This window comes from Rutidosis leptorrhynchoides, chromosome 9 (genome assembly GCF_046630445.1).
Source record: "Rutidosis leptorrhynchoides isolate AG116_Rl617_1_P2 chromosome 9, CSIRO_AGI_Rlap_v1, whole genome shotgun sequence".
In the NCBI taxonomy this organism is placed as follows: Eukaryota; Viridiplantae; Streptophyta; class Magnoliopsida; order Asterales; family Asteraceae; genus Rutidosis; species Rutidosis leptorrhynchoides.
This window is the reverse complement of record NC_092341.1, coordinates 69511372-69526322: the sequence shown is the minus strand read 5'-3', so window position 1 is coordinate 69526322 and position 14951 is coordinate 69511372.

Here is a 14951-nt window from a genome sequence, read left to right as displayed (position 1 = left end):
CTTAATTGGGAGAAATGCCATTTCATGGTTAAAGAAGGCATCATTCTTGGACATAAAATTTCAAAAGAAGGAATTGAAGTGGATAGAGCTAAAGTAGATGTAATTGCTAAACTTCCACATCCCACCAATGTTAGAGGAGTTAGGAGTTTTCTAGGGCATGCCGGTTTTTATCGACGTTTCATAAAAGATTTTTCTAAAATTGCCACTCCTATGAATAAACTCCTAGAAAAGGATGCTCCATTCATCTTTTCAGATGAGTGTATCAAATCTTTTAATATTCTTAAAGAGAAACTCACTAATGCACCGATCATGATAACACCAAATTGGAATCTACCATTTGAACTAATGTGCGATGCAAGTGATTTTGCAATGGGAACCGTTTTAGGACAAAGGATTGAAAAACGATTTCAACCTATATATTATGCTAGTAAGACGTTACAAGGAGCACAAACGAACTATACAACTACTGAAAAAGAACTCCTTGCTATTGTCTTTGCTTTTGACAAATTTCGATCATATCTCGTTCTAGCAAAAACGGTGGTCTATACCGACCATTCTGCTCTTAGATACTTAGTTTCGAAACAAGATTTTAAACCAAGATTAATCCGTTGGATCTTACTCTTACAAGAGTTTGATATTGAAATCCGAGATAAAAGAGGAGCAGAAAATCTCGCCGCTGATCATCTTTCTCGTCTTGAAAATCCTGAGTTAGAAGTTCTAAATGAATCGGCCATACAAGACAACTTTCCTGATGAATATCTATTGAAGATAGATTATAATGAAATCCCATGGTTTGCAGACTATGCAAACTACTTAGTTTGTGGATTCCTTGAAAAAGGATTATCGTACCAAAGACGAAAGAAATTCTTCAGTGATACAAAACACTATTTCTGGGAAGATCCACATCTGTTTAAAAGTTGTCCCGATGGAATAATACGCCGATGTGTATTTGGAGATGAAGTTAGTAAAATTTTAAACCATTGTCACACAGGACCAACAGGAGGGCATTATGGGCCTCAACTAACAGCAAGAAAAGTTTATGAAGCTGGATTCTATTGGCCTACAATTTACAAAGACGCACACCTTCTTTGCAAATCCTGTGATGCATGTCAAAGGGCCGGAAAAATAAGTCAACGTGATGAAATGCCACAAAATGTCATCCAAGTATGTGAAGTATTTGACATTTGGGGTATTGACTTTATGGGTCCATTTCAAAAATCTCATAATAATCTATATATACTCGTAGCCATTGATTATGTATCTAAATGGGCGGAAGCACAAGCTCTCCCAACTAACGATGCACGAGTTGTAGTCAACTTTTTAAAACGTCTTTTTGCAAGGTTTGGAACACCGAAAGCTTTAATAAGTGATCGGGGTACTCATTTCTGTAATAATCAACTTGAGAAAGTTCTTAAAAGATATGGAGTAACTCATAAAATCTCCACCGCATATCATCCACAAACAAGTGGACAAGTTGAAAATACCAACCGAGCTTTAAAACGTATTCTAGAGAAAACCGTAGGATCAAATCCGAAGGAATGGTCCATTAAATTGGAGGATGCACTCTGGGCTTTTAGAACAGCCTACAAAACTCCAATTGGAACCACACCTTTTAGACTTGTTTATGGAAAAGCATGTCATCTTCCAGTAGAAATTGAACACAAAGCATTTTGGGCTTTGAAGACATGTAATCTTGATTTACATGAAGCTGGACGTTTACGATTAAGTCAACTAAACGAATTAGAAGAATTAAGACATGAAGCATACGATAATTCGTTAATCTATAAAGAAAGAACGAAGAAATGGCATGATAAAAGAATCAGAAGTTCAAAAGAATTTAAGGAAGGAGACAGAGTTCTTCTTTTCAATTCACGATTCAAGCTATTTCCTGGAAAATTGAAATCAAGATGGTCTGGACCATTCATAGTCAAAAGAGTTTTCCCATACGGAACGATAGAATTGATAAATTCAAATGGGATTGAAATTAAAGTTAATGGTCACAGAGTTAAACATTACATACATGGTCCGATGGAAGTCGACAACGAAGTTAATCACAATTTCGACACCACAGCTAACTAAGTGTGGGGAGAATCAAGTCTTTAAAGGATAATATGTATTTCTGTTAGAGTTAGATTGTCTGTTTTCGTGTAGTTCTCGAAAATAGAACCCGAATGGTCTTTCCCTAGCAGACCCTAAAGAACTAGTCTTCTCCCCCCATTCTGAATTTTTATTTTTTTTTTTGGTTTTTACGAAATGAAGACTGCCTGTGAACTAAACCATGGTCTAATGCTACACGCTTTGATCACTAAACGTAATAATGACATACTACCGAGTGAATTAGTATCAGTAATCAGAGAAAGAATGGACGGAGTTAGAAAAGAATCCAGATGCGAAGATAATAAGTTACAATTTGGTAAAGGAAAATCAAAATCCATAGCGAAAAGAAGAGCACGACACCTAGAAAGATGTCACAAATGCGGAAAATGGTCACATGGAGGTAAATGTTCAAATAATCAAACCTATTCAAACACTGAATTTGTTACTTTATACAGAGACGGACCGTTCATATGTTTAGAAGAAAAGACACTGAATGCTCGAGGTTACGCCTATTTAGCCATGGAAAACCAATTAAACCGACTATCTTATGAATGGGATAGATCATATAACTAAGAAATCTATTTCACAGGTATGTCTGTACAGTTTTTATTTTTATTTTTATTTTTAACCTTTTGATAATAAACGCTAATTTGTTCGCTAAAAAGTATTAAATTGGTATTGAATAAAATTAGGTTTGGCGACCGAAATTATTGATATCATTCAAAAATTTATTACATCACTGCGAAATTTAACGTTTATTCTTAAGGTATAAATATCTTTAAACAATCAACCCAAAATATTTCAAAAATTCGTCATGAGTTAAAGAGGGGCGCATATTTTTGATAATATTTGATTGACTAAAGTGGGATAAAAAGCCAAAAAGATTTTTAATTTTATTTTTACCATGTTTTTAAAATTAATATTTAAATCTTAAATTAATATTGTAAACTTTGTAAAAACAATATATTTAAAATTGTAAATATTTGAAAAATTAATATAAGTTTGGTATGAATTTATAAATTTTTAAATTAAGTTTGGTGTGAATTTTTAATTTTTAAAATATGAATTTTTAATTTTATGCATTTCAAATTTTAAGTTTGGTGTGAATTTTAATATTAATTTTGAATTTTATATTTAAGTTGTGTGAATTTAAAAACAAAAATTTACTTTATCTCATTAAGTTAAAAATATGTTTTTTAAAATTCGTCGTAAGTTGAAGACTAGGTCTTTGAACCGAAATTGCTTTACCCGAGAGAGGGACGAGAACTTTTATTATCATTATTTTTAATCTCATTGAATTAAAGAATGCCAAAAACATTAAAAAACCCCAAAAATCTTAGCTTTTAAAACAATCGCTACAAAAAGGAAACAAAATTTTAAAATTAATTAATTAATTGTTTTAATAAGTTAAAGATTATAAAAAAAAAAAAAAAAAAGCAAACTCCGCGACTCGCGGAGTTTGGAGCTTTAATCTCCGCGACTCGCGGAGGGGTCGGATTACAGAAAAAAATAATAAGAGCTGAAACAGCTCAGTCCACAAAACCCAGAGAAAAAAAACTGCGAACATACTCCACAAAAACCCGAAAAATACACCCCAAATTCACAATTTTTAACCGTTAATCACCAAATTTTTTACTAAAATTATGTTGAGAAGGATGCTATCTAGGAATTACTCAAGAAAAACGGTAAATTTCTACACCTAAACACCATTTAATCCGAAATTAGTGTTCTTGAGCAATTTTTTTCCCCAATTTGATTTTGATGCTTTTTAGTGTAATTTGGCTTAAATTGTTTATGTATTATGCTTGTATAACCTAGATTGATGCTGTTTAACATGATTAGAAGCCTTAAACTTCAAATTTTGAGTAATCTAGGGTTTGTGTTCTTCAGCAAATTTGGGGCTTTTTGATATAAACATGTTATGGCCGATTTTTGTCATGAATTGTTGCTAAATTAAGTAGTGTAACATGTCTAGGTAGTTAAATGATCCAAACTTTGAGCCTAAACATGATTTTGAGAATTAAAGTGGACTTTTTCAAGTCTAAAATTCATGAACTTGATTTTTGAAAGACAATGCCATTTGAGACTTGTTTAATTGCTAGTAATGATTATTTTGACATGTTATTTGAGTTGAATGCTTATGAACTTGGCGAACATTTTCGTATATGCTTATTTGAAAAAGTGTAGATTTGATAAAAATGTGAAAATGAGCTTAAGTTTGATATAAATTGATCATGTCATTGTAATTATTTTGATTGATGATTTTGCTGACACTAATGCATATTTGGATGCACAAAAATTGTGTTTGATGTGTTTTGCAGACTGAAAGGAGTGAATCTTCATCACAAGCCCGCAATGCTCCTGCTGAGAATGCGGAACAACAGGAGGTGGATAACTACTACAAGCAGGATATACCTCATCCAGTCATGACCTTTTCTGATATGCACTTGGAAGAGTTGCACCCGAACCTGAGATTTGACAGACTTTGGATAGATTATCCAAAATATCAAAGGGGTTTGCATACTCTTCATTCTAAGGTTGTTGAGGTACCAAGGGTCATAGAATGGGGACCCTTAGAAGCTGTAGAATTGGCCGGGCCAATTAGGGAATTACTTGTACAGAGGTATGGTAATTCTTCTTTTAATGACTGGGTACGTTTATTCACCATGCGTAGACCTGTATATAAAGTATGGTGTGAAGAATTATTATGTAGTATAGAGTTGAATGATCGGGTAGCTAGTTTAACCGATCGTTCTTTTATTAGATTTTTGTTAGGCGGTTCGATGTGCCACATGTCTTTACTGGACATGGCTCAGGCTTTACGTATATATACGCCTGAGGAGTTAGCATCTGCCGATTGTAGAGGGTTGATACTAAACGGTAGAAAGATAGATGAAAATTTTGATACACACGGTGTGTGGAGTCAAATGACAAGCCATCACCGTTTCAAAGGGGGAAATTACTCTTATTTGGATATAGATAGAGCCGAATTAAGAGTGATTCATAGGTTTTTAGCTAATTCGATTACACAAAGGGGTAAAAATAAGGAAAAGGTAAATGAACAGGATTTGTTTTACCATATGTGTATTCGAGACCCACAAAGCGCTGTAAGTATACCGTATTGTGTGGGTTATTATTTATCAGCTATGGTTCGGGGGATGCGACCGCATAGCATAATAGGAGGTGTTATTTTTATTACTTTGATTGGTGAATATCTCGGTGTGGATATAAGTCGGGGGGGATTACTAGTAGAAGAACCAGAACCCCGCGATACTATAGGTTTAAATGTATACCATGGTGCGAAAGTTTTGAAAAGGCGAAATAACGCCGCAGTACCATACCATGGTAGACATCCACAGGTTGAGAGAAACCAACAGCAAGGTAATGTAGGAGGGGGGAATGAGATGCAAGAAATGCAAAGGTTTATAGCATTTCAGGAGTACGAAAATGCTAGACAGAGAGCATTTGAAGATTGGCAAGTTCATCAGAACCAAATCATAGCTCATTGCCAACATATAGGTAGAAACTATATTCCTACACCGAAACCCATCTTCCCTCCCTGGTCTATAGAGATGCAGCCACCGTATCCTACGTATGACCCTGCCGAAGCATTCTATAGCACCTATGGTTATGCCTGGAACCCCTATTGGTACCAGTATCATCCCTAGTATACTTAGTTTTAATTATTTTGTAATTTGTAATGATTGATACGTTTAATACTTTTATTAATATTGTAATAGTTTTTATAATTGTCTAACTTTTATTCTTAGATTTTAATAATTTTTGAATGTGGGGTAATATACCAAACTTCAAAAATATGTATATATGTTTGCAGTTTATCTTATGTACACAACAGGGTAAAACAACGCATTTTCAAAGACTGGTATTAAGTTCAGCAAAAGCAACTAATTTTGACGACAAGATGCAAAATATATGTGAAATAACAACAAGACGGAATGAACAAATGATGTGCACCATTTATCATTCAGCAAACAAACGCCAATATATTCGGAAACTTTGGTAAAAATTTAATCATATTCACACAAATCACCCTCAATAATTTAAATTATTACTGATTTCTTGCAAATGAGGGCATTGCAAGATCTTAAGTGTGGGAAGGGATTAAATTCTTTCGGATTTTAAAATTTTTACTTTATACACTTGGTTACCATTAAAAATACTAGTAAAGCAGTAGTTGTATTAGAATCTAGTGCTCTCTGATAATAAAGAACAGCCCTGGTCTTATATACTGACTACCCAATTCTAGTAAAATTTTTCAAAATTTTCAATTAAATGCCTCAAAATCATGTTTATACATATTTATGAACGATAAAACTAGGTTTTAACACCGAAATTATTGTTACCTCGGAAAGGACATAAATTGAGAAACAAACCAAAATGTTAAAATTCATTTAAAATGGAATAGAGGACGATAAAAAGGAAAATAAAAGCCAAGTGTGGGAAAATTTACCAAGTTATCTTAAACATATGTCACATATATCTGTAACAAATAACTGAAAATACTTTTGCTTTGGACTAAACTAAACTGTTTTACTCGATGAAAGAAAAGAAGAGATGGATCTACACGATGAATCAATTCCATCATTAAAAGGAAGTAAAGTCTTCTGAAAAAGAAACGCGCTTCTTGATTTAGGTCATGAAGTTGTCGTCCAGGCCAGCTGTAGGTTGACGAAAAATCCAGAAAAGTCATCACTAAAATCAGCAGGAAATCCACGGACCTCAGCATTAAACAGGGTCGCCAAGTGGTCAGATTTATCCTAACCATGAGAAGGATTTATCTCGTACAATGGGGGGGCACCATACAAATTAGCTGGATAAGACTAATGAATCAGATCCCCAGAAAGGATAATCTCCTTAAAGATTAAAAATCAGCTTTTAAGACTGATATTACTCAATCCTAGAGATTGACCTTAAAGATTGAGAATTCAAACTCATGGAATTCAATGATATCTAAACTTGAGTTTGAATGAGAAAATATTTTGATCAAAATTACAAACCGATTTGTTTTCTGAAAACCCTATTTTCAATGCGTTCATTACCATTGAACGTAAAATCCTAGGAATTCACCTGGAATTCATTAGGTCACCTGAACTAAAACGGGTGTCAACCGTAAGAAGGTGGTTGCATAGTGGTCAAAGACAGGACCTTGTGCCATACCGAAAATTTATAAGGGTGAGCTTTACTATTGCTCCTACCAAGGATAGTAATTGCGTCCGACACGTTATAGACCATAATTAAAAGCATGTCAGGGGACATTGCCTTAACAGTTGCTTGTTTAACGCTTTCCTTTATAACCGGACGGTAGTTTACTGAAAGGTAATATACGGGACAAGTGAACTGGACGTATTGCTTTCCAAATACAAGGTTAGCAAGTGGGTGACACAAAACCATAAGTTTTGAGCTAAAATTTTCAAAACTGAAACCCACCAAACCCACAAAAATATTTTGCAAACACCGGTAAAGGGTTATCCCGGAAAACTTATCTAGGGTAAAAACCAGATTTAATTTTCAAAAGATCAAATGTTTTCATAAAGATCCAATTTCCTTAATGGATCTAAATTTTTATAGTCATGTGGGACTGTAAACCATATCGTTACTACCATTGTTTATACCGCCGTATAGAAAATCACTGATGTACAAAGTGTGAAGAATAAAGAAGTGATTCTAGTATTTCAAGACGATATTGCTTGAGGACAAGCAACGCTCAAGTGTGGGAATATTTGATAATGCTAAAAACGAACATATAATTCATAGCATTATTCCTCAAGAAAGACAAGCTTTTAGTTGCAATTGTTCTATTTACAAGTGATATTCGTTTAAATAATAAAAGGTGAAGACAAAAGACAGATTCGACAAATTGAAGACGCAAACGACCAAAAAGCTCAAAAGTACAAAAGACAATCAAAAAGGTTCCAATTATTGATAAGAAACATCTCGAAATTACAAGAGTACAAGATTCAAAACGCAAAGTACAAGATATTAAATTGTACGCAAGGATGTTCGAAAATCCGGAACCGGGACATGAGTCAACTCTCAACGCTCGACGCAACGGACTAAAAATTACAAGTTAACTATGTATATAAATATAATATAATATATAATTAATTATATTAATTATATATATATATATTATATTTATAAATAAAAACCGTCGGCAGAGAAAGACTCCAAAGTTGTGAGCTGTAATTTTAATCTCCGCGACTCGCGGAGTTTGGAGGCAAAAATGCCGCGAGTCGCGGAGCCCCAATTTCAGAAAATCCCTATAAAGCTCGCGCATTCTGATCGTAATCTTTCATCTTTTTCTTCTTCTCCTCATTAGTAAAATATATATATATATATATTTATAATTTATATTTTAATTTTAATTATAATTCTAATAATAAGGGTATGTTAGCGAATGCTGTAAGGGTGTAAGTCGAAATTCTGTCCGTGTAACGCTACGCTATTTTTAATCATTTTAAGTTATGTTCAACCTTTTTATATTAATGTCTCGTAGCTAAGTTATTATTATGCATATTTAAAACGAAGTAATCATGATGTTGGGCTAATTACTAAAATTGGGTAATTGGGCTTTGTACCATAATTGGGGTTTGGACAAAAGAACGACACTTGTGGAAATTAGACTATGAGCTATTAATGGGCTTTATATTTGTTTAACTAAATGATAGTTTGTTAATGTTAATATAAAGATTTACAATTGGGCGTCCCTATAAATTACCATATACACTCAATCGGACACGATGGGCGGGGTATTTATATGTACGAATAATCGTTCATTTAACCGGACACAGTAATGGATTAATAGCCACTAGAATAATTAAAACAGGGGTGAAATTATGTACAAAGGACACTTGGTATAATTGATAACAAAATATTAAAACCTTGGGTTACACTCAGTCGACAACCTGGTGTAATTATTAAACAAAGTATTAAAATCTTGTTACAGTTTAAATCCCCAATTAGTTGGAATATTTAACTTCGGGTATAAGAATAATTTGACGAGGACACTCGCACTTTATATTTATGACTGATGGACTGTTATGGACAAAAACCAGACGGACATATTAAATAATCCAGGACAAAGGACAATTAACCCATGGGCATAAAACTAAAATCAACACGTCAAACATCATGATTACGGAAGTTTAAATAAGCATAATTCTTTTATTTCATATTTAATTTCCTTTATTTTATATTTAATTGCACTTCTAATTATCGCATTTTTATTGTTATTGTATTTAATTGCACTTTTAATTATCGTACTTTTTAATTATCGCAAGTTTATTTTATCGCACTTTTATTATTCGCAATTTCATTATCGTTATTTACTTTACGCTTAAAATTAAGTCTTGTATTTATTTATTATTTTACATTTGGTTTTAACTGCGACTAAAGTTTTAAAATCGACAAACCGGTCATTAAACGGTAAAAACCCCCCTTTATAATAATAATATTACTTATATATATGTTTGTATTTTTATAAAAGTAAACTAATATAGCGTTGAGCTTTGTTTAAAAAAGATTTCCTGTGGAATGAACCGGACTTACTAAAAACTACACTAATGTACGATTAGGTACACTGCCTATAAGTGTTGTAGCAAGGTTTAAGTATATCCATTCTATAAATAAATAAATATCTTGTGTAAAATTGTATCGTATTTAATAGTATTTCCTGCAAAAATTTAATAACTATTTTATACCACTCCGCTACCACATCAGCCGCGCAGCGCGCCAAACTGGCCTGTCCAAAAAGTCATGAAATGCGAAAATGTTTGACCACTTTCCGACGTATTTAGACAAAACGCTTTTCACAACCTATTCATATATGAAAAACTAACACGTTCCATTCATAAAATAAGTTTTACGAGGCCGGGCCCACATCGGCCGTTTTACGACTTTCATACGAAAATACAAGTTTTCAATCACACGACTATTAACACAAAATAAAGCCGAGCATGGCGATTGGGGATACGCTACCCAAACCTAATCAATCCAAAAGCAAGCCTTCTAAAGCAACTACGCGAGTCCACTAGTCCCACGCTTACCCGAGCCACCGCATCCATGCAAATCTATAAAAAGGTAAACAACGAGAGGGTAAGCTAACGCTTAGTGAGTGAGAATATACTACATACATATATATGCATAAAATGGACACGCCACACAAAACCAAATACCGCATACCGGAGCATCCAAGCATAAAGGCAAGCTAGTCTAAGCATACCGTAAGATCACTAAGAAACGAGCTAAAGATACATCAACAAAATATAAGTTCACCAACAACGATGTGAACAATGCCAATAAGCTACACCCGGAGGGTTAGCTACATCACGATAATACAACATTATATGTATACAATATATATATATATATATATATATATATATATATATATATATATATATATATATATATATATATATATATATATATATATATATATATATATATATATATATATATATATATATATATATATATATATATATATATATATATCGAATAACATAATTTGCTCACGCTTACAACACAATAACCATGGTTAACCAAATCTTCGCAAGGGAATGACTTCGCGAAACAAGTCATCGATGTTCATAACATCCGTTAGGGTACTTAACACCTCGTATCACTAACCCCTAGGGTGGCACCTTAACACCTCGGTACTTCACCCCGAGTGGCATCTTAACACCTTGATGCTTCACTCATTAATTTACAGAGTGGTGTCTTAACACCTCGACACTACACCCCTAGGTGGCACCTTAACACCTCGGCACTTCACCCCGAGTGGCATCTTAAAACCTCGATGCTTCACTCATTATTTTACGGAGTGGTGTCTTAACACCTCGACACTACACCCCTAGGTGGCATCTTAACACCTCGATACTTCACCCCCGCGTGACATCTTAACACCTCGATGCTTCACTCGTCACGTGAAACGTGGTGTCTTAACACCTCGACACTACGCATTTCACGCTACAACAAATAGATACATTATATACCTACACATATAATTATTCCACTCACTATATTAACCCTTCGTCATTGGGGTTATATAAGTCCACATCACACGCCCATGTGATAACGTACACACAAAGTGTGCACCTCGCCAACGTGGTCAACCAAAACGCACAACTGTGCCAATTGGACCTATACACAAGTCCAACAATTCCATCTATACGAGAAGCGAGCTCTACAAGCGAGAACCGCTTCTTCCGACCCGCACCCATCCTACACATACATATGCATATAGGATATTAACACTCACCTTGTCGTCTTGAAGAATGCTACCGAATAATCTGCAATCGCCGATGGAATGTACCTAATCCATTTATCACATAACAAGTTACACAATTAGGGTGGATATACAAATCAACCCAAAGTGACAACTAGTGCAATTTTGACCCAAATGCACTTCCAAGCACAAAATCGCGCCCAAACTAACCAATAATCACTTACACAAGTGAGAATGGTCCTAATATGCCAATCAAACCCAATCATAGGTGTTAAGCACCTATCTTGCCCAAAATGACACTTAAACCCTAATTTGACCCATAAGAAGTCAATATCACGCCATTAGCAAGTTTTGACACCAAAACATATTTAACTCGGTTCTATGCTTCAACTTAATCCATTTTAAGTTTATAAACCTTATTAAATCGGCAATTGAGTCATAATCATCAACAAACCCTAATTTTGACTCTAGTCAAAGTTAGTCAACCATAAGAACCCTAATGGTTTCCAAAACACCAATAATCACTAACACTAGTGATTATACACCATTTACAAGTCTTAAACATGGTTAAATCATTAACCAACCCAAAACCCGCCAAATATCAAAATAGCAAGTTTCAATAAACCCTCTTCATCAACCAAATGGGTTTTACAACTAACAATCTCAAACCCTAACATTGAATCTCAAATCAAACAATGAAATTCGGAGTTTGAACTTACCAATACCGCCAAAATGATGCCGTTGACAAAATGAACAACTTTAAAACCCGAGCTTTGGTGAGAATCCAACTCCTTCTTCTCCAATTCAAGCTCTCTCACTCTAGAACCCTTCCTCTCTCTAGATATGGATAAGAGTGTTTGTGTAGGTGAGAAATGAGCTCCAATGGAGTTCTAGATCAATTTTGGTGACCCTAAACCGACCCTAAATGAAAAGACCAAAGTACCCCTCATTTAAGCCTTTTAAAAAGGCTGAAAATTGATCAGACGGGATCGGCGCGCCGCGCCAAAAGGTGGAGCGCCGCTCCAACCTACAGGTCAGTTTTCAGAAACTTGTTTTGGCCATAACTTTTTGACCGTAGCTCCGTTTTCGATGAAACAAATATCGTTGGAAACGTAATAAGATTTCGTTTCCAATGGTAAGGTTTTGAAATATCAACAGAAACTTTATTTGGGGTTGAAAAGATACGTACACACCTTGTCACTTCAGACAACGTCCAGTTTCCTTCGACGTTCGAGCAAGCAACACGTACACTTCATACACGCATCATACACCATAAATACATTATGTACAATAAATATTTGGGTCTTACAGAGAGAGATAGTTGATATGGTGTAAAAAATTCGTCCAAAAAATGCTTCAATTTATAGATGTGGCCTGACTCCGGGGCTCATGCGATCGCATGGAATTAACTCTTCCAGGCCATGCGATCGCATGGCCGTCTTTTCCTGCTCCAAATTATTCCAAAACGTGGGATGCGCGTATTTATTTAATATATAATATAATATATATAATTTTATATAATTAATTATATATTATATTATATTCTTGTGTATTGTTGACTTGTAATTTTAGCTCTGTTGCGTCGCGTGTTGATAGTTGGTTCATGTCCCGGTTCCGGATTTTCGAACGTCCTTGCGTACAATTTAATATCTTGTACTTTGCGTTTTGCGGCTTGTACTCTTGTAACTTTTAGACGTTTCTCATCAATAAATTGAACCACTTGGATTGTATTTTGTACTTTTTAGCATTTTGGTCGTTTGCGTCTTCAAATCGTCGAATCTGTCTTTTGTGATTTAAACGAATATCACTTGTAAATAGAACAATTGCAACCAAAAGCTTGTCTTTCTTGAAGGATAATGCTATAAAATATATGTTCATTTTTAGCATTATCAAGTGCTAAAAGAATTAGTCAAAGTCTTGGATACAAAACACTTATCGGCACCCGAATTGAATAAGCAAGAGACATAGTAATTGTTGAGAAGAAACGTACCCGTGACCAGTTGATTGTCATCTCGGGCTTCCTCGGTGTTAATGTTGAAAGCTCGGTCGCGCGTATTGGGGTTATCTTTCTTCTTTGGGCATGAATTTCTATAATGACCTTGTTGGCCACATCCGTAACAAGTGATCGCCTTTGATGCATTGGGCCCCTTTTGAGCGACGGGGGCGACGTTTCTACAATCCTTAGCCATGTGACCAATTCCTTGGCACCGATGGCAAACTAGCGTGCCACATTCACCAAAATGATGCTTGTGGCATTTGTTGCAAAAAGGTTTGGTTCCGGCATAACTTTTCTTGCCGTCGGAGGTGAGAGGATTTTTGGTGAAGTTGTTGTTGCTTAATTGGGGGGCTTCCCATTTTCTTTTGTTACTACCCGACTTATCCTCAGCTTTAGGTGCCGGTACATCGATTTCGTCCACTGTTTCTATTAATTTGCGGGCCATATTCAAAGCTTCTTGGTGATTTGTGGGTTTGGATGACATTACCCCGTGTTTGATGCTCTTTGGAAGACCATCCATGTAAAGTTCAACCCTTAAAGACTCGGGGTTCACGAGGTTTGGGCACATCAAGGATAGCTCAGCGAATTGTTGATTATAAGCCTTGAGGTCATTTTCGACCGCTTTTAGAGTCCTTAGCTCTTGTTCGAGCTTGCGAGTCTCTTCACGTGGGAAGTATTCGATGATCATCTTTTCCTTTAAGTCGGACCAAGAGAGTGTGTGGGCTTCATTGGTACCCACCGATTGTACATACGTGTTCCACCATGTGAGAGCGATACCGGCGAAAGTGTGGGTGGAATATTTGACCTTGTCTTGGTCCCGACAACCACTTATGCTAAAGACGGCTTCCGTTTGTTCAAACCATCGGGTGAGCATAACCGGTCCCCCGGTCCCATCAAAAGTATGAGGTTTACACCCCATGAAAGCTTTGTAGGAGCATCCCTCGTTTGAGTTACCGGCTCCATTGTTGTTGTTGTTGTGGTTGTTGTTATTGTTGTTGTTGTTGGATGAGTGACCGGCCATGGCCGCATCCACAGCGGTGGCTATCATTCGTTGTAGAGCTTGTTCGGGCGTTTCATGGCGTGGTACACGGCGAGGAGGCATTGTTCCTTCAAAACACAAGAATATCGTTGATTAGTATTCTCAATAATACTAACCGTGATAAGGAATGAGGATAAAGAGAAAATTTTCCTTGACTAGCCTTAAATTCTTTATGTCATAATGTCGGAACGTTCATATGAGTCACCGTAATATAATCCCGCCAATTATATTACCCTAATTCATATGTGCATTCGACATTATTCCATATAGTCAAGGTGGCGTGTCAATCAAATTAAACAAAGTGAGACTAAGATGGAATAAGAGTTAGATATGAATAGAAGAGTTCGAGTATAAATGCACAAGTAGTCAAGTAATTTCTACTTCAAGTCTATATGCCGATTGTAGTCTAGACTCACTAATGTACCCTATGACTCGGGGTTGACACCAATGAACTCTAAATCCCTATAATCAACTCTCTGATACCATCTGTAGCGACCCGACAAAGTTGTCATTAACGGCGCCGTCTACTTAGGTCCCATTACGTGGTCATAAGTCTTTAAAACAACGTT